This window comes from Mus musculus, chromosome 18 (genome assembly GCF_000001635.26).
Source record: "Mus musculus strain C57BL/6J chromosome 18, GRCm38.p6 C57BL/6J".
NCBI lineage: Eukaryota > Metazoa > Chordata > Mammalia > Rodentia > Muridae > Mus > Mus musculus.
In genome coordinates, this window is record NC_000084.6 from 64,647,645 (window position 1) to 64,665,997 (window position 18,353).

At 46.2% G+C, this 18,353-nt stretch overlaps 1 protein-coding gene across 2 annotated transcripts in view; it reads right to left on the reverse strand.

Moving 5' to 3' along the window:
* Window positions 1-13,628, reverse strand: part of Atp8b1 (ATPase, class I, type 8B, member 1) — a 132,294-nt gene extending 118,666 nt beyond the window's left edge. The window contains exon 1 of one of the 2 annotated variants that reach the window (NM_001001488.3): window positions 13,056-13,356. The gene's annotated coding sequence lies outside the window, so the exon portion shown is untranslated. Of the gene's footprint in view, window positions 1-13,055 lie in introns of both variants that reach the window. The other variant, XM_006526105.4, reaches the window with a different exon arrangement.
* Between the last annotated feature and the right edge of the window lie 4,725 nt (window positions 13,629-18,353).

Below are 18,353 nucleotides of genomic sequence, written 5' to 3' on the forward strand. Positions count from 1 at the left end.
ATACTCAGTGAAGAACATATGTATCTAAATATGTATATATGCATATATGTATCTAGCTATGTACATATCTATATAGCCTATCTATGTATATATATATGCATGTATGCATGTACCTAACTATCTACATATGTATGTATCTATTTTTAAACATGATGCATGCTTCTAGCTATCTACATATGTGTATATATATGCATGTAATCTACCTATTATCTATCTATCTATCTATCTATCTATCTATCTATCTATCTATCAGTTTGGTTTTATGAGACAGAATTTCATGCAGCCCAAGATGGCTTTAAACTATGTGGCTGGATTTCAATTCCTTATTCACCTGCCTGTCTCTACTTTGCAACTACTCAGATTATGGACATGAGACATGATCATGCCCAGTGACTTCAACTTTATTTTACTTATTTTAAAATTATTTTGTATTTATTTCCTGTGGTGGGGGGGTAGTACCTGTGCCATAGACACACGTTTCCTTCTGCCACGGGCATCTTGGGGATCAAACTCAGGTCTTTAGCAAATATTTTGCCACTGAATCAGTCATCTGACTAGCCCCCAGTCTCTTCCATTGTAAAAGCTCTTGGGTGACTTCAAGGGACAATGGACTGAACTGGGCTTCTGGCTTGCTTAGTTGAGGTATGATGTAAATTTTGGTCTTGCCAATACATGAGCAACTCTGTACTGACTCCTACAACTGGACTGGGTCTACCTGGAGAGATCTGGTCAGTTTGGTCTATACTACAAAGTAGTTAAAATCATCAGATAGTGGCAACGGCAGAGCAAAACAGGAGAGAGCACAGCTTGGGTGGGGACTCCTTTCACTGGAGCACAGCTTGAGTGGGGACTCCTTTCACTGGAGCACAGCTTGGGTGGGGACTCCTTTCTCTGGAGCACTCAGTGAAGAATATACGGAAATGACCCTTGGGCCTCAAGCCCATGAGAAGGCTCCATGCTCCAGAAGAAGGTTTCAGGGAATGAAGCAAAGTCCTGATACAGGAAGTGATTTGTCATGAAGCTGCCTAACTAGGAAGAGGGAAGGGATAGGAGAAGGCTGAGCAAGCACAGGAGAGGAGACAGTCATCCCTGTCCTACAATGCTAAAAAGGGTTTTATCTAGATAAACAAAAGTCACAGGATCTGACTAGTCTAATTGGAGGGAGCAGGGTGAAATGTGTGTGTCAGTTAGGATGCTATTGGGATAACCCCAGGGAGGAAGGAGGCTGGCTTGAACTGAGCAGGTGACAGTAGACAGAGCAATTGACTGGTCCGTGGACCATTTGGATATACATAGGAGCTGTAAAGGACATCGGGCTGCAAAGGAAATTAGGGCAAAGTTTAGAATAATTCAAGTCAAGTCCAAGTCCAGGTTTCTGGCATAAGCATCAACTAGAGCGTTATTATCTTCCAAAATTGTCCAACTTCAATTCTCTGTAGGCTAGGATGGCTCATCACCATTATCACCTTGACGAACTCCATGAAGTCACACTTCTGGGCATGCATGTGATGGTGTTTCCAGAAAGACTTCACTGAGAAAGGAAGATCCACTCTAAACATGGGATGCACCATTTCATGGGCTGGGGTTCAAGTGCAAAAGCAATCGAGTACTAGCATTTCTATATCTCTATCTGCTTTCTGCTCTAGGAACAGTGTCACTAGCTGCCTCACAGTCCTGGACCGTGCCTTCCCTGGCACACTGGGAAAATTATGAGCAAAATTAACCCTTTCCTCCCTTAAGTTGCCTCTGGGCAGGTTCAAAGAGACAAAGGATAGGAACAAGAAATGTCTGGGACTATCCTAAGAACCACAGTACTATAACAAAATTCTTACTTGTAGGCCAGAATAAGAATTCTCAACCCAGTGCCACTGTCATTTTGGTCATTTTGAACAGGATACTTCACTGTTGGGGACACAGGGCATCCATACACTACAGAATGTTTATCAGTACTCTGGTGAGACTAGTCACATCCTCTAAGTTGTGACTTCCTGCAGTATCTCTTGAGGGCAAGACTAACTCAAATTAGGTTGGAGATATGATACCAAAAAAATCTTTGATAAGCCAGGACCTGTCCTCAATCAAAAAAAAAAAAACCATCACAGCAAAATAAGAGTTATACAAATTACTTCAATGTTCTTATGTTTTGGTTCTGTGGATAAACACATTAAATTGATTGACTCAAATCAGAGCAAGTACCAAATTTTACTTTGCGCCATCCTATTCCAAGATAACTGTAGGATCTTAAAATCCTTTGTCCCTTTCTTCCAATAGTAACACACTCATACCAGTGAGGGAATAAAGCTGTTTTTACCCCTGTTTGCAAATGTCTCATAGTTCAGAATTACAGAATGACCTAAGAATTTCCAAGGACTATTTCTAAAGACACATAACTTCAACCAAGATGTCCAAAGAATCCAATTTTCCTGAAAAGGGAGGAAGAAGCAGCCATGTTGTGTTACAAAGCACAGCGATGCGAGTTACAGGTTGTTCTGAGCTGAGCAGTGTAGGTGCCAGAGATCAGACTTGGATTCTCCGGAAGAGCAGTACACTAACCACTGAGCCATGTTTCCATCCCCTACTAAAACATTTTAATGAGCAAATCTTTTGCTGCTTCATGTCAGTTATGCCATAGCCACCGGCTGGAAGGTTTTTTAATGAGTGGGACTCTGAGATTACATCCAGACACAGCAAGAGTTTTGTTAAAACCCCCTACTTCTCTCACCTTGAGTGGATGAGTAACAGGAAAGATGTAACTATGTGTCCATATGAGCAGCCTAATACCTGTGAACTATTCACTCAAACTCTTCACTACGATACATTTTACATTTTACAGGTTTTTTGCCAGTGCTGTTTGGTTGCTCTTGGGTTCCATTATGTAGCCCCAGCTAATTCGGCACTTACTAAGTACAGCCAGCCCAGCCTCAAACTCACTATAATCTTCTTACTTTAGCCTCTAGAACTATCAGCACATACCACATACTCAGCTGGAACTATAAGCACATACCACTAACAGTTTTATGTCCTGTCTCTCACCACAATGTAAAAAAAGGCACAGAGCAAGCAGGCCCAAGGGGGTCTTCTGGAGAAAGCTGTCCTTGAAGGATGTGAAGGTGACCACCATGGGAAAGAATGTTCTAGTCAGAGCAAGAGTAGCATGTTCCAAGACCCTGGCTGGGCAGGAACTTAGTGCTATGTTTGGGATCTGTAGAAAGCAAGAAGAATGGGGATGGGGGTAAGGGGACACAGATCCCAATCCCAACAGTAGTATGAGCTCCACAACAAGAAACCTCATGCTTGCTCTGCTCATGTAGCTGACACAGGGCTTGACATGTGGGGTGGGCGTGGGTTGTTAGAAGAAATGGCTCCTCTTGTAGCACTGTGTGGATTCCCTGTGGATCAACTCCTTACCTGTGCTGCCCGTGATCCATCCCCCTTTCTGAACATACTCTCCTCTCACCCTAGCAAGCTGGGGTCATACACTGGTGGTAAACAGCTCAGGTTCTCTGAACAAGACCAGACGTACGCATTTTGGAGGAGTGTCTTTTGAATCTCAAACCAGTCACCTCAACGGAACTTACTGAGTCTGTGGGCAGTAGAAACTCAGAAGACTGCAGCTCAGGCTCAGCCAAGGAAGTTATCTTTGCCCCTCCCCTCATTATACTCATTCCCTCTCCCTCTCCCTCTCCCCCTCCCCCTCTCCTCCCCCTTCCTCTCCCCCTCCCCCTCCTCCCCTCTCTGATCTGCCCAGAAATCCTGTTGCCTTTCAGTTGATCAAGTGAAAACTTACATCCACGTCCATATATCTATGTAGATGCTATTTCATTCTCTCAATGACATCTGATCTGATCTGATGGCTTTATCATAACTTGCAGACCCAGCCTCTTGTCTGACCTCTTGGCTTCGGACCTCCCATATAAATATCAACCAGGGTGTCCCACATCAGGTCAGATCACACCACTTCCTGTGACTTATACAAAATCAAAGCCAAAATCCTCACAAAGCCTGGTGGGTCTTCCCCTAGCCCTCTCCTCACACTTCCTCTCCTCATCTTCACACTTCTGGTTTGTTTTCCCACTTTTGTTTATGGAGAGACAGGCTCCTCCTATACAGTGCAGATAAGCTTCCAAGTCCTCCTGCCTCAGTCCAAGGCAGGCATGTAGGCAAGGTGGAAGTCACAGGTGGACATAGCTCCATCTGGTTCACCTCTCTCTCCCTCTCCTTCCCTCCCTCCTTCCTTCCCTCCCTCCCTCCCTCCCTCCCCTCACTCATTCACTCTTACAGTACTGGTACTGTCTTTTCATCCAGCCAAACCAGGCATTCCTCCTTTAAGACCTCTGCCCTTGCCGGGTGTGGTGGCGCACGCCTTTAATCCCAGCACTCGGGATGCAGAGGCAGGCGGATTTCTGAGTTCGAGGCCAGCCTGGTCTACAATGTGAGTTCCAGGACAGTCAGGGCTATACAGAGAAACCTTGTCTCAAAAAAACAAAACAAAACATATAAACAAACAAAAAACAAACCTCTGCCCTTTTCATCCAGTCAAACCAGCCATCCCTTCTTTAAAACCTCTGCCCTGTACTGTATGTATGATCCTCACCCCCTGCCCCACTTACTCTACAGGTCCTCCTCTTCCCTCTCCACTCAAGTCTTTGCTCACGAGTCACCTTCTCTAGGCTGCAGGAAACTCTATTTTCAATAGGAAGTCATGTCCTTGCTGGCCCATTCTCCTGTTATCTCAGAGCAGGAGCCCAGATCTTGGTGTACAATACATAATCACTCTGTTTATTATGTATACTTAGCCCCTACTGTCTGTTGCCTCTTGGATCTGAGTTCCTAAAGGACATGTTTCTCTGCTAGTTCCCTGGCACAGGCCAAGGCTGGACAGACAGACCCTCAGGGTGTTGGACTTGCCCACTGATTCAGTGAGGTCTCAGTAGGTGCTTGAAGTTTTGTACATATTAATAAAGGTCTCTCTAGGGGATGACATAGGAGACAGGCAGCCCCAACAGACAGGAGAATGTCAACCATTAAAAAAAGCCACAACTCAAGAAATGTGTCTGATTCTTCTCTAAAGTTACAGAGGCCTGGCCATATGTCTCCTGTCTTAATAGCCTTGGTTCCAATGATTTTAAAGATCCAAGACATGTTAGATTCCACACAGATCACTGTAGAGTGGTCTAGGAGTCCCACATGGCCTCCTAAATGTGTCACACCTCCCTCTGTAGTAGAGGGAGCATAAGACATAAATGGCCGTCATCAAGTTGACTTAAACAGTTCTCCTCCCTTTTTCCTTCTGTGGTTATGATTAACATGAGGTAGGGAAGAGGGATTCTACTCAGGTGGTATTTGTGGTTGAAGTTTCGTTGTTGTTTTATTTTGTGTCATTTAGTTTAAAAGAAAATCCTACTTTTAAAATGTAAAATCCTGATTTGGACAAATTTTGGGAGATGGGATGACTACAGCCTCATATGGAGACATGGCTGTTCTCTAAAGAACACAGCTATTTTAGCAGGACAGACAGACTGACATCCAATAGTTCCCTACGGTAAGCTCTTGGCTTTTACGTTGCCACACAGAGAAGTGTGTTCTTCCTGTGTGTTTATTTGTTGGGTTTGGTTTTCTTGAGATAGACTCAGATGTAGCTTGGGATATGCAGCTGAAGCTGGCCTTGAACTTGATCTTCCTGCTGCTACCTCCTAAGTAGTAGGATTACAGGCATGTACTACCACACACCAGTAAATACACTTTCCACCCCTGCTCCCACCTTTTGCTAAGGATTGAGTCCATGGCATTGTGTGTGGTAGGCAAGCACTCTTCCACTGAGCCACACTCCCTGCTGTTGGTTTTTTTTTGTTTGTTTGTTTGTTTGCTTGAATATTGTTTTTTAGAAAGGTTCTTGCTACATAGCTAAGGCTGCCCTCAAACTTGTGATTCTCCTCTCTGCCTCTTAAATGCCAGGGTTAGGTCATGCACTCTAGATCATTCACGACCTGACTGAACATCTCCTTCGGGGAAACAACTCTTCAATTGGTAACCCTACCTAATGCTTTAGTATACAAATGACCCTTTGAGCTTTTCTTGAAGGGTATCCATTCTACCCCAAACTGGAAAACAACCTGATATTTAAATACTCAAAAGATTTTTTTAAAAGATTGAATCATTGGTAAAGGAAGCCTGGATTCTTTTCTCCATTCAGAATGTCATCTCCAACAGGCCCCTGTGTTCTGTAGAGACTACCTCGTCATGGAGCTACAGAACATGGACACCCAGGATGGCAAAGAGTGCAGTCAACAGCTCCAAGCAGGCCAGCAGGGCAATAGCAAATGGCCTTCGTTTAGAATGAGCAGCTTCCGTTTTCAAGGAGAGGGGAATGGCTGTTATCTTACATGTTTGATACCACTGTAGCCCCTGTACCCCAGGATTTTCCCAACAGTAGTTCTGGAGGAAAGCATGTCACTAAACACTCCATGACTCCAGCCTTACTTATGAAGAGAAATTTTTACCAACTGAGCACTCAAACCCCCATGTGAAGAAACAAGAACTATGCAAACAGACCCACAGCGGCATTGTTCACGAGCAAGAGGTGGCCGCCGTCCAAATCCAATTTGTCAAGTGTCTAGGTGGGTAAACAAAATGTGGAGATGGATAATGGAGTATTAGTCTCCCTTATAGCAGAAGAAACTTCAGAGGCATGCCATGCTGTGGATAAGCCCCAAAGCCATCATGCCGAGACCAATAAGCCATGGCAAAAGGGTAAGTGTGATTAAACTCAACAGCAGGCACCCCTAGAATGGTCAGGTTCATGTTGACAGACGGTGGGATAGACAGGGGCTCAGAGACAGGGAGACATGGATAGAGCTTCTGTATGAGACACCGAATGACTTCACATGGAGTAACGATGGTGTTTGCTACACAATAATAAGGATGTATTTCATGCTGCTGAACCATACATTGAATGTGGCTAACATGGCAGGACTTGGTGTTCTCTGTACATATAGCTCTTCTCTAAAATGCCTGTGAAGTCAGTTGTTGCATCAGAAGATTATCACAAAGGTCCCGTCCCGTCCCAAAGTCACTCTGCTACCTGACGACTAATGAGAACTTCACCTGATCCTCAGTCTCTGCGGCCCGATGAGCACAGCTGCGCGCCACACTTGTGACTTCTGTGTAGAGTCAGAAGTTCTAGAAACGTATTGCCTGCTGGTGGTTCAGTCCTCAGAAGATCCACCATGCGGTCCCTCTTCAATGCAAAGACAAGGCCAGTGCTTCCCAAGAGGCAGTGGAGAATACCAGCTCTGTCTCAGACAGTGAGTATGGAAAGCACTCCAGCCACATAAGCAGTCTTAATATCCACTTTCTCGTGGAGAATGTAGATGAAGCTCATGATCTTAGCTCACCGGTCTCAAAAGGGCAAACTAAGAATGCTTAGACGCCACACTGTATTTCATGAAATAAATCATGTACCCAGCGCATGGACACACCTCCCTAGGAGCAAGATAGACCACCAGGCAGCATGTGGTCAGTATTTGGTGTTGAAGAAGCGCTACTTGGGCTTTTCTTGCTCAACTCAGTCAGGGTGGAGATAAGAAAACTGATTTCAAACACAGTCTATCCTAAATCAAACAAACCTCAACTCTGGTGGAACAAAAGCCACTCAGCAAAGAAATGAAGCCGTAAAACAACAGTCCTGTAAATAAAGAGCTGGGCTACCAGGCAAAGGTCAGCCACCACTTAGTGCCGAAGCTGGCTTCTCAACCATGATAGGAAGGAGAGAATAGCCGTCACCACTGAAAGGTACTTAGGACAATCTTCCCCTCAGGAGTCCAGTCCTTTGTCTAGGACAACACGTCTGCTATCTTACTCAAGCACATCTCTCACACCTTAAAGGCTAGACTTGGAGACTGATGATTAACCAGGCCCAGAGAGCCAGAATCTAAGACCACCCTCTTTCCATGTAGAGAGTGTCCAAAGCAGGAGAAAGAACATGTTTAACAAATTTTTTCAGATTTATTTATTTTTAGTGTGTGTGTGTGTGTGTATGTGTGTATTGTGTTGTGTGCTTGCCTACTTGTGCACAACATGCATGCAGTATCTTTTGAGGCCAACAGCAGGCATCAGATCATCTTAGTGAAGGTACCCGTGAAGTGAAATGCCTGTGAAGCACTGTGCCAGTGCTGTGAACTAAACTTGGGTCCTCTGCAAGCACAGCAAATGCTCTTAGCTGACAACCCATCTCTTCAGTCCCTTGACCAGATTTCTTATCAAAGGAGAAAACCAACTCAAACCCTTAAGAAGCCTAATAATATTCCCTAAAATAGGAAGAGAATCTATTGGCATAATTAATGGAATGTGAGGGAGGGAGGGAAGGAAGGAAAAGGAAAAGGAAAAGGAAAAGGAAAAGGAAAAGGGAAAGGGAAAGGGAAAGGGAAAGGGAAAGGAAAAGGAAAGAGTTGGGTCAAATTTCATTCTAGGGCCTTACTGACAGAGAGAGCTACAGAACCAGCGCATGCACAGGCTCCACAAACCATGAGATTCAAAGGCTACTGAGTATGAAACTGGGAGTAAAAAATAGGAAGCAAAAGAAGGTCAAAGAGTAACACCGGGGTACAGAAGGCACTATTGTGTTCTAAGTGCTCCAAGAGCCTCTGCAGGGCAGGAGGTGGTAGCACACAGTTGAGAGTATCCAGAGTCCCTTGCGACTGTGACTGGCCAAACTTATCCTCCCGTAAGGCTAGAGGTCAGTTAGCTTCCTGGTCATCCATCCAAGAGCATCCCAGAACAACGACAAGGATTTGAAGCCTTAGAAATCTGCTCCTACTCTGAGCACTGCTCTTTCTATGTCCAGGTGCAAATGTGCACCTGTGTTTGCTAAACAAATGCTAACATGAATCCTGTATCCTCCATAGAGCAGAAGAAAGGCAGTGGGGGGGGGGGAGCACCACGCACGGAGCACCAACAGCAATGCAGCTCTACCAATGACCGACCACCTCGTATTCAGCTTTATACACCCTCCTGTCCCAAGCACTTCATCTGGGACTCATTACCTCACACCATCTACAGGTGAAGACGCCTGCCTGGCGGCAGAAAGTTCCCTAGGTTCCTTAGGCAGCTGAAACAGCAGAGCCCAGATGCCAACCCCGGGTCAGAGGCCAGCATTTCAGCTTTACCACTGCTCCGGACTCTGTTCGCTGAGACCTGTTATCAAAATAGTCTCCATTGTGGGTAGATCAGGTGATAATTTATTTAAAAGCTCAATTCGCTCAAAAGTATCAGGAGGCTACTAATCTGTGCCAAAATGTGAGCTGGTACATTCCCTGGTTCCTAAGAATAAAAGTGAGAAAGGAGGCATATATACCAGGACCATGTATACACACAGAGACACATTTTTTTCCAATAACCTTCCTCCATACTGACATAGAAAGCTACAGAAGAGCTTATATTTGGCATTGCTTTTTAGGTGGGTACCAGGATGGAGTTCAAGAATAACACAGATCACTGGACGAAAAAGGTAAGCCATTTGTGTGTGCTATAATTCGACCTCTTTGAGAAGCAAGTTAAAGACCTATCAACAAACGCTGGATGTAATGGAATAACAGAAAAATGCCAAAAACCTCACAGGGTGCCCAAAGACATCCCACAAAGGAAAACTTCCAGGGAGATAAATCTAGAAACAGATAGAGAGGCAAACATTCCAAAAGCAAGCTCTTCAGACGCCTCAAAGATTCTCTTGGTAGGAGCCCAGGTTAGGACCGGGAATGGACCCAGCCCAGAATGGACCCAGGACAACTTGTAACTGCCTCCAAAGAGCCACTTCCTCTATATCCGAAGGTTCAAAGGTTTCTTTTACAAGCTAGAATGGAAGAACAAGGCCAACAGTAGAATTAAAAGCTCTCTAGAGTTATAGAGATCACCCATGGTCCATATTGCTTCTGAAAAACTAGCCCAGAATCTAAATTAAAGTGATAATAAAATATTAATATATTAATTGTCCTGTTTACAAGGCCAGACTCCAGTATCAAGTAATAATAGTGTGTAAACACCAAATGCTTGCCCCAGGTGTTGACTTATTAAAGCCACATCAAGAGCCTGGGAAAAAAGCTCGGGGGTCAGCTTATCCTCAGCTCTGCAAAAAATTAAGAAGTATATAATAAAATTAGACAGGTGTGGTGGTACGCATCTACGATCTCAGCACCTGGGAATCGGAGGAGAACAGTCAGGAGTTCAAGGTCACTGTCAGCTACATAGCAAGCTTGAGGGCAACATAGCCAACAAGGAGACCCTGTCTGGAAATACCACCACCGATAATGAAAATAAAGCCAACATTCTTCTAAAAAAAAAAAAAAAAAAAAAAAGCAACATTCAAACATCTACTAGTGGTAAAAGACACACATGTTCTCTCTCTTCTCTTCCAGCTGTCCCCACCATGTGGGGAGGGGAGAGGAAAAGAAAGGAAGAAAGGAAGGAAGGAAGGAAGGAAGGAAGGAAGGAAGGAAGGAAGAAAGAAAGAAAGAAAGAAAGAAAGAAAGAAAGAAAGAAAGAGAAAAGATAAAAACCATTAGTATCTTTCCCCCTTCATAGAGGAGCAAACTTCTGACGCAATTAGCAAGAGAACCGAAACCCCTTTGGACTGTAAAACCAGGTGTCCTTACTCCTCCTTGCTTTAAAGCAGAAGGGAAGAGAACAGGAAAGAGGGAGGCACTCCACAGCTGCATTCTTTCAGCACCAAGATCCCAACACCAGAAATGAGGCTGAACACGGAGCTAGCCGTGGCTCACATCCGAAGACTCGGCTGTTTTTTGTTTTTGTTTTTTACTAAGCAATTTGCTCCCAGAAACCATTGTTTTAAATCACCGTCTTAAACAGAGAAAGAAAACCCTCCTAGTACCATCTCTAGGAGGTGATAACAAGTAAACTTGGGTATGTATCGTCCTTAAAATAAAAATCAAGGGGCTGGAGAGATGGATGGCTCAGTGGTTAAGAGCACTGACTGCTCTTCCAAAGATCCTGAGTTCTAATCCCAGCAACCACATGGTGACTCACAACCATCTGTACAACTACAGTGTACTCATATACATAAAATAATAAATATAAAAAATAAAATAAATAAAATAAAAATCAAGCCGGGCGGTGGTGGCACACGCCTTTAATCCCAGCACTTGGGAGGCAGAGGCAGGTGGATTTCTGAGTTTGAGGTCAGCCTGGTCTACAAAGTGAGTTCCAGGACAGCCAGGGCTATATGGAGAAACCCTGTCTCAAAAAAAAAAAAAAAAAAAAAAAATCAGTAGAGTTGGATGGTGGCAGACCCGGGGCAGACACCCGTGTTCGAGGTATTGGTCAGTACTAAGCCAGCCACACAGGTCCTCCCTCACCTCCTTGGGCCTTACACAAAGAACCAAAATTACCAAAGTAAAACCATTAGAAGATGATAAATGAACACAGCGGTACGGAGCCTCTGAAAGCAAGCACAAGGAAGCATCTACATAAAGAAAACCATTAGCCGCTTCAGAGCAGTAATTGTCGGCAGGTGTGACTGCTCCCCAGAAATTAATCAGCTAATAACCACTCATCATCCTTCGCACTGTCTATGCATTTATAATAGGGTTTAATAAGGTCTTAACAAAAGGCAGTGTGCTGAATGACACTTTAGGCCTAACACGAAGGTCCTGCTTAGACCAGGAAAACCAGAGCTTTGGCCTCATATGGTGTGTGGCTTTCCTCTTTTGCTATGAACCTCTATTACCATCCATTGAGACCTTGAAAGACACATTCTTTGTAGTTTTTCTTCCTCAAAGGCTGTTAGCCTTCCTCGGTGGCCAAGTGTCTTCAAGTAGTTCATTGGTAATACCTGGCTTGATTTTCTCAGGGGCAGGGGCGGGGACGGGGGCTGGGGGAGAAAAATTTTGAAAGCAGCTATCTAGAAAGATGGGAGTAAATCTTTTCTTTACTCCAAAAGGGCAGGCAATTTGGGGAGGATGGCAGAGTCCACAGAGCTAGGCACCAGAGAAGGGCTAGGAGAACGAAGGACCTAAGGCAGTGCCTGGAGGCCAAGGGATCCAGTGAGGTGGTGGGAGCCTTTTTCACTTCCCTGTGCCTTTTTTCACTCCTGGGTCCCAGTGCTTCAACCCTGGTACTCTTCCCAACGTAGTCTAGAAATCTGCATTCTGAGCCTCCAGGGATTGAGACATACATGCTTAGAACTCCCTCGGAGAAGCTGACCAAACACTTCTTTTTCACTTTGGGCTGAGAGAGTTGGCCAAGAGAGGAGTTAAAGCACTGGCCCTGTTCCACGCCACATCTCCCGCCGCCTGCCGCGTTTTCTTTCAACAAGTGACAGCCACAGGTATCAAACTGGGGATTAAGGACAGCCAGCCTGCGGCGGCGGTGAGACGGAGCTGGTGAACACGACCCCGCGATCACCCGGAAAACTGTTTGTTTACCCCGATTACGCCCCCACTCCCCACTCCCTCACAGATGCGCACCGAAGGAGCTGCGGTGGAGGGGGGCGGGTTTCACCCCCTCCATCCTTCCCAGCAGGTGCGCCGCGGCCAGAAACACTCCTCCCTAAGGTCCTTTTGAGAGCTTTGAATCGCCTTCTCCCCAACCCTGTCAGTGGAAGATTCCTAGGTGGTCCTCGCATGACAGCCAGAAACACTCTTCAAAGACTCCCCAATCCGTTCTTGGCTTAACTCTGGAATCTTAACTCTGGACATGTGTGTCACAAACCAACGAAAAAATAATAATAAAACAAAATATCTAAACAGCTCCCGAGAGATCCCTCCCCCGAACAGGTGAGAAAACCCCAAAGAACTGGGAATCGCTCAGCTTGCCCTTTGCCAACCATGGACCATGGCGGGGGCAGAGGCTTCCGGCACCACCGCCCCCGCCCCCCAAACACCACTTGTCCAGGTTCAGGAGCCCGAGGGTGCGGACAGCTGCTGCTACCGCACCGCAGCTGCGTGAAATCCACTAGCCCGTGGATCACCCAAGGGAGCCAGGGACCCCTGCCTGGCTGGTTGGGTCCTGGAGGTCGGAGAACAGCAGCGCCTCGCCCCTCTTACCTAGTGCTCACTGGGCCCCGGCTTGGGCATCCGCGGGGTGCGCGGCGCTCCGAGGCTTGTCCGAGGCTGGTGCGCACCTGGCCACCTCCCGCCCGGCCCCGGCGCTGCGGCTGCGCTAGCGCTGCATGGCACACAGGGGCTGGCCGGGGGCCCCGGGAAGCCTGTCCAGTTGGCCGCGACTCCTCAGGCTCTCGTGGCTCGCCAAGGGCTCCCCGCCTTCCCCCCGCCCCGCGTCCGTGCGCCCTTCCTAGGCGGCAGCCCTTTTCCCTCCGCTCTGCCCGACCGGACAAACTGGTTTCTCTGCTCCAGGGAGGAGCCTCTCGCCTCCCCCTGGCAGCGGCCGTGGCCGCGCTCGGCTTGGGGACCAGGCTGGAGCTGGGGCCGGGGGCGGTCCCGCCGTCCGCCCTCCCTCGATCCCTCCCCCGGGTGGAGAGAGGCTGGGCCGCCAGGCCTGGGGTTGTTGTACGGAGTCCTGCTTCAGTGACACGATCTAGGGCCCCAGAGGCAGGTGGCAACCCCTGACTGTGACCGATCTTTGTCTACTCTGTGACCCTGCTTTTTCGGCAGTTCTCGGCTCCCAGGGCGCTCCGGATCCCTGCTTCACAGACACCACCCCACGAGTCTCGCGTCACTTTCCCGCCCACTGTTGTCGGCTTGGCCGCAGACCGGGGTCGGTGACCGCGCCAGCTCGGAAAACTGGCTGGGTTTAGTGAGAGCCGGGACCTGAACTGCTTCGGTAAGAGGAGCCGCGCTCGCTCCCGGCCAAGTCACGTTTCGGGATCTGTCACCAAAGGCGTCCGAACAGAAGGCGCTAAGACTCAGAGAAACTCTAATTGCAGCAAGCTCACTTTCTGCTGAGATCAAAGTCGCCCATGTTTAGGACCTTGGGGCCAGAAGGAGTTAGTGTATAAGTGGCAAATTGCTTGCTGCGGTGCGGGTGGCTGTCCAGAGTGTGAATCGTGCGCGTCTTCTCTAGCAGCACGTTCCTATACCTGCATCCCTTCGACTCTCAGAGCTTGCACTCCCAAGTCTCTGGGATCAGAAGGGAGGCAAGCAAAGGCCCGTAGGAGTGTTAAGAATGTAGCTGGAGGTAGACTGCTTGCTTGAGATGAACTGTTAGCGCGCAGCTCATCTCTCTAATCTCGAGATCTAAACAATGCACCTCATAAAAACCATCTTTGCAATTCTGTTTGCAAAATATTCTGTAAGGTAAGAACAATAAACTCTCTTGTATTTTTATTTAAATTTTAAACTCCAATCTTTAAGGTTTGTCTTCGTAAATTACATCCTTTGGGCAATGTTACAAACAAAACAAAACAAAACCCAACCATAGAATCACATGCACAACGCATAGGGAAGACACCCACGTAGGTCTCTCTGCGCGTGCTCTCTCTCCTCTCTCTCCTTTCTCTCACACTTAAATATGAAGTATTGTACTAGCTCCTATCTCTGCTTAAGCTCAGTAACTTTGCTGGAGTCATGGCCTCATTGTCAAGGACCCAACTTGAGCTGAATGAGAGTCGCTGAGCTGTCCTGAGCTTCTCTGTTGCCAGTCAGCCATAAGCCTTTTGAAGACTCCCAACTGAAAAAAGACTTTCAAGAAAGCTGACTCTTAACCTCGACGAGATGACTTTGCTGATGATGGAGTCCTTACCTAAAAATCCTGGCCCTCACCCTCTCTGATAGACCATGCCAAATCTCAGTGCCTTTGGCCAATTACTGTGAGTGTCCCGTGCATGTAACAAGGATTAATTTTGAAATCTGCCTAGCTCCACTCTATTTCTCACAACAGCCTGAAGGGTTCCCTTCATCTCTTAGAGACTTTGACTTAAAAGAAAGTGCATCCTTGGCTTCAACACAGAAAATCAATTCAGAACAAGCCAATATGAAGTGCTTCGACTTTACTAAAACTGGAAAGAGGGGCTGGAGAGATGGCTCTGTGGTTAAGAGCACTGGGCTGCTTTCCTGAAGGATGCTGGTTAGATTCTCAGCACCCACCTGGTAGCTCACAACTGTCCAGTAACACAACCTTATGGATACCTGATGCCCTCTTCTGGCCTCTATGGGAACTGCACATACATGGTGCGTAGACATGCAGGCCAAGAAAGACATCTAGACACATAAAATAAAGGTTAATAATTTTTTAATGAACGAAAAAAAAAAACTCGAGGAAGTAATAAAACACAATCGAGCATGGCTGTGGGCCTCTTAATAGGCTGCAGTTAATTAATAAATATTTTAACATTGGTTTTAAACAGGAGAGAGAGAGAGAGAGTGCAACGGAATATGACAACTTAGTGTGGGAGGGGAGGGCTTCTCAGTGGTGGTTATATATGCCGCTTTGGTGGCTGCCAAGCTAAATCTCAAAGGAGTGCCATGAATCCCTCTCCCCCTCCCCCCATACACCTTTCCCTCTCCTTTTAGTAAATGAGAGTATAGGCTGCCTCTGGAGATGTCTTGAGTGTGATTATTATTTAATGAAGTAAAACCAGGAGCCACTGGTTTGAACAAAGATGTAGAGTATGTTCTTTTTATCATAAAAGGTGGTTTTGTTTTGTATTATTACTATTACTATTATTATTTGGTGTGAGCTTTCTAGGAGCTCGTATGTTCACAGTGGGGGAGCCTTAGACAGGATGGTTGCTGGAATCCTTGCTCTTCAGCTGGCTCTTCAGCTAGATGCTGGCGTGAGGAGTCTTTTCCCTTCCCACTTACTTAAAAATTTTCCCCTATCTTTCTACCTTTCCTCGGGCTCTGCTAACATTGAACAATTCTGCTCTGCCATTTAGAACTCTCAGCCTGCAACCAGCTCCTTCGCTGAGGCTGCTGCCAGAGGGACCATGGGAAAAAAAAAAAAAACACAACAGTAAGGCTTTCCAGTCTCTGCTTTAGTAAACCGCAGTTCTTCCCACTGCTTCTGTTTTACCCTTTGTACGTCACTATGTATCCACAAGGGGATATTGTCAGACAGACCAGCTCAATTTGACTCAAAAAAAAAAAATCAGTTTCTACAGGGTGAAACTTAAAGATGAAAGGTAATCTTAAAAGATGATACCACTTGCATTTACCCTCCTCTAACCCTAGGAGTCAATAAAGGCAAAGCAATTCTAAACAGTGGAAAGGCACCGGCACCGCACTAAGCACAGTCAGCCATCACTCTAAGCCATCACTCATGATGAACTCAGCTGGAACCATGGTCTACACCAGCTCTGGGGTTTTATTTTTGGGGGAAAGGGATGGCAGGGTGAAGGAGCTTGTCCGCAGCATATTAAGACAACAACTTTAAGCACAAATAGCTTCACGTGAACTTATCTTGGCCATACCTAATGGTAGAAACATCTAACATCTACCCATCTCCTTAAGTGGTGTTTTGAACAGCAGGTATACATGATACCCTCTTTTTTTCTTTTTATATATGTTTATCTGTTGAGAAATGAGGCAGGGGATCGCACATGCCAAGCTCTGCATGCAGAGGTCACACACAGGACAACTTGCCAGAATCGGCTCTCTCTTTCCACAGTGTGGGGTCTCAGGGATTGAATTCAGGTTGTCGGGGTTGGTTGCAGATGCTCTCACCAGCTGAGACATCTTGCCAGTCCTGATGCTATATTCTGCTCTATTCTTTGGCACAAGTAAAGTTCCATGTACCTCCTGAGTTATGACACTCGCTGATTCCTTTCCAATCACTTGGCTTCTCCCCAAGCTCCTCGTTCTTTTCAAAGAAGAAATTGGAATGTGTCTCAGATATTTTGGTAATTGCAGGGAGGCACGGAATTCATGAGGAGATGTCTCAGTTGAGGTTTTATTGCTGTGAAGAGACACCATGACCAAGGCAACTCTTATAAAGGCACACATTTAATTGGGGCTGGCTTACAGTTTCAGAGGTTTAGTCCATTATCCTCATGGCGGGAAGAATGTCAGTGTGCACGCAGGCAGGCTTGGTGCTGGAGAAGGAGCTGAGAGTTCTATGATTCAATCAGAAGGCAGCCAGGAGAAGACTGGGCAAAGCTGAATATGAGTCTTCAAAGCCCACCTCCACAGTGATGCACTTCTTCCAACAAGGCCACACCCTCTCCAAAAGGCCACATCCCCTGAGAGTGCTACTCCCCATGGGCCAAGCATTCAAACACATGATCTGGGGGCCAAATCTTTTCAAACCAAACACAGATCAGACTATCAGGTCTGGGCGAGCTACTCAAATCTGCTTCTGAAAAGCTCCCTGTGACCTAGCTTTCCCAGTAGCAGAAGGTGCAATGAAAGGGGCCAATGGAGAGACACAGCCAACAGTCCTATTCAGCTATGGTGGCTGTGAACCACTAGAACCAGCAAGCTATCCCCAAAGGTGAAGGAGAAGCATCTCTATATCTTGGTGGCAAACCAACAGCTGTCTAACTGGACGTAAATCCTGCTCAATAGGAAGGAGCTCAGACTTATTCCTAGAAACTAGCCAGGTACCCGGGACTGATGGAGTCATGGATCTACTCCTAACACTGTACTAGACCAGCATATCGCCCAACCACACTCATCCTTACACTCACAGGTAAGTGCAGCTCTCACCCCTCATCCAAGAAGCCTCTCTTTGCAGCAGATAGACCACCACAGAAAAACTGATCCTGGGGACTCAGTCCCAATGGACACGATTCATGCACCCAAGGCTCAGGGAACATCGCAGAAGACGGGGTGGGAAGACTGTAAGAAATGAAGGACCAGGGTGTCAGAGAAGCTACATCCAAGACACCTAAAAGAAAAAAAACATGGCTGCCTAAGCAAGACATAAGTAACAACAGGACAAATAGGTACACTAATACAGAGTGGGCAATCTGTCAAGAGTCTACCTGTAGACTAAGAACTACAACCAGTGATTGCTAAGAGAAGGAAAACTGGTCTCTTCCAGGGATGCATCCCCTAATTGGTTATCCAACACCCCAGAGATGAGCTCCTTCATTGGCTATCCAATGCAAAGTGGTCAGCCCTGACACAATATACACACAACGTTAAACAGACTCATCGGGTTATATTTATACATTTATGCACGTATATATGCCTATGCATATATAACAATAATACCAGAAGAAAAAGAGGCCATCAGTGTGAAAGGATGTGCTAGGATGACTGACCTGGGAGGGGTGAGAGACAGGAAAGGCAAGGGAAGAGTAAATGCAATTATATTTAAATTAAAAATTTAAAACAAAATACCAATTAGTAGCTAGAAACCAGCTTCCTTTCTTCCATGTTCATCACTGTGTGTGTGCATTCCTCTAGACCTCTTTTGTACAAGGAAGAGATTTCAAAGAATCA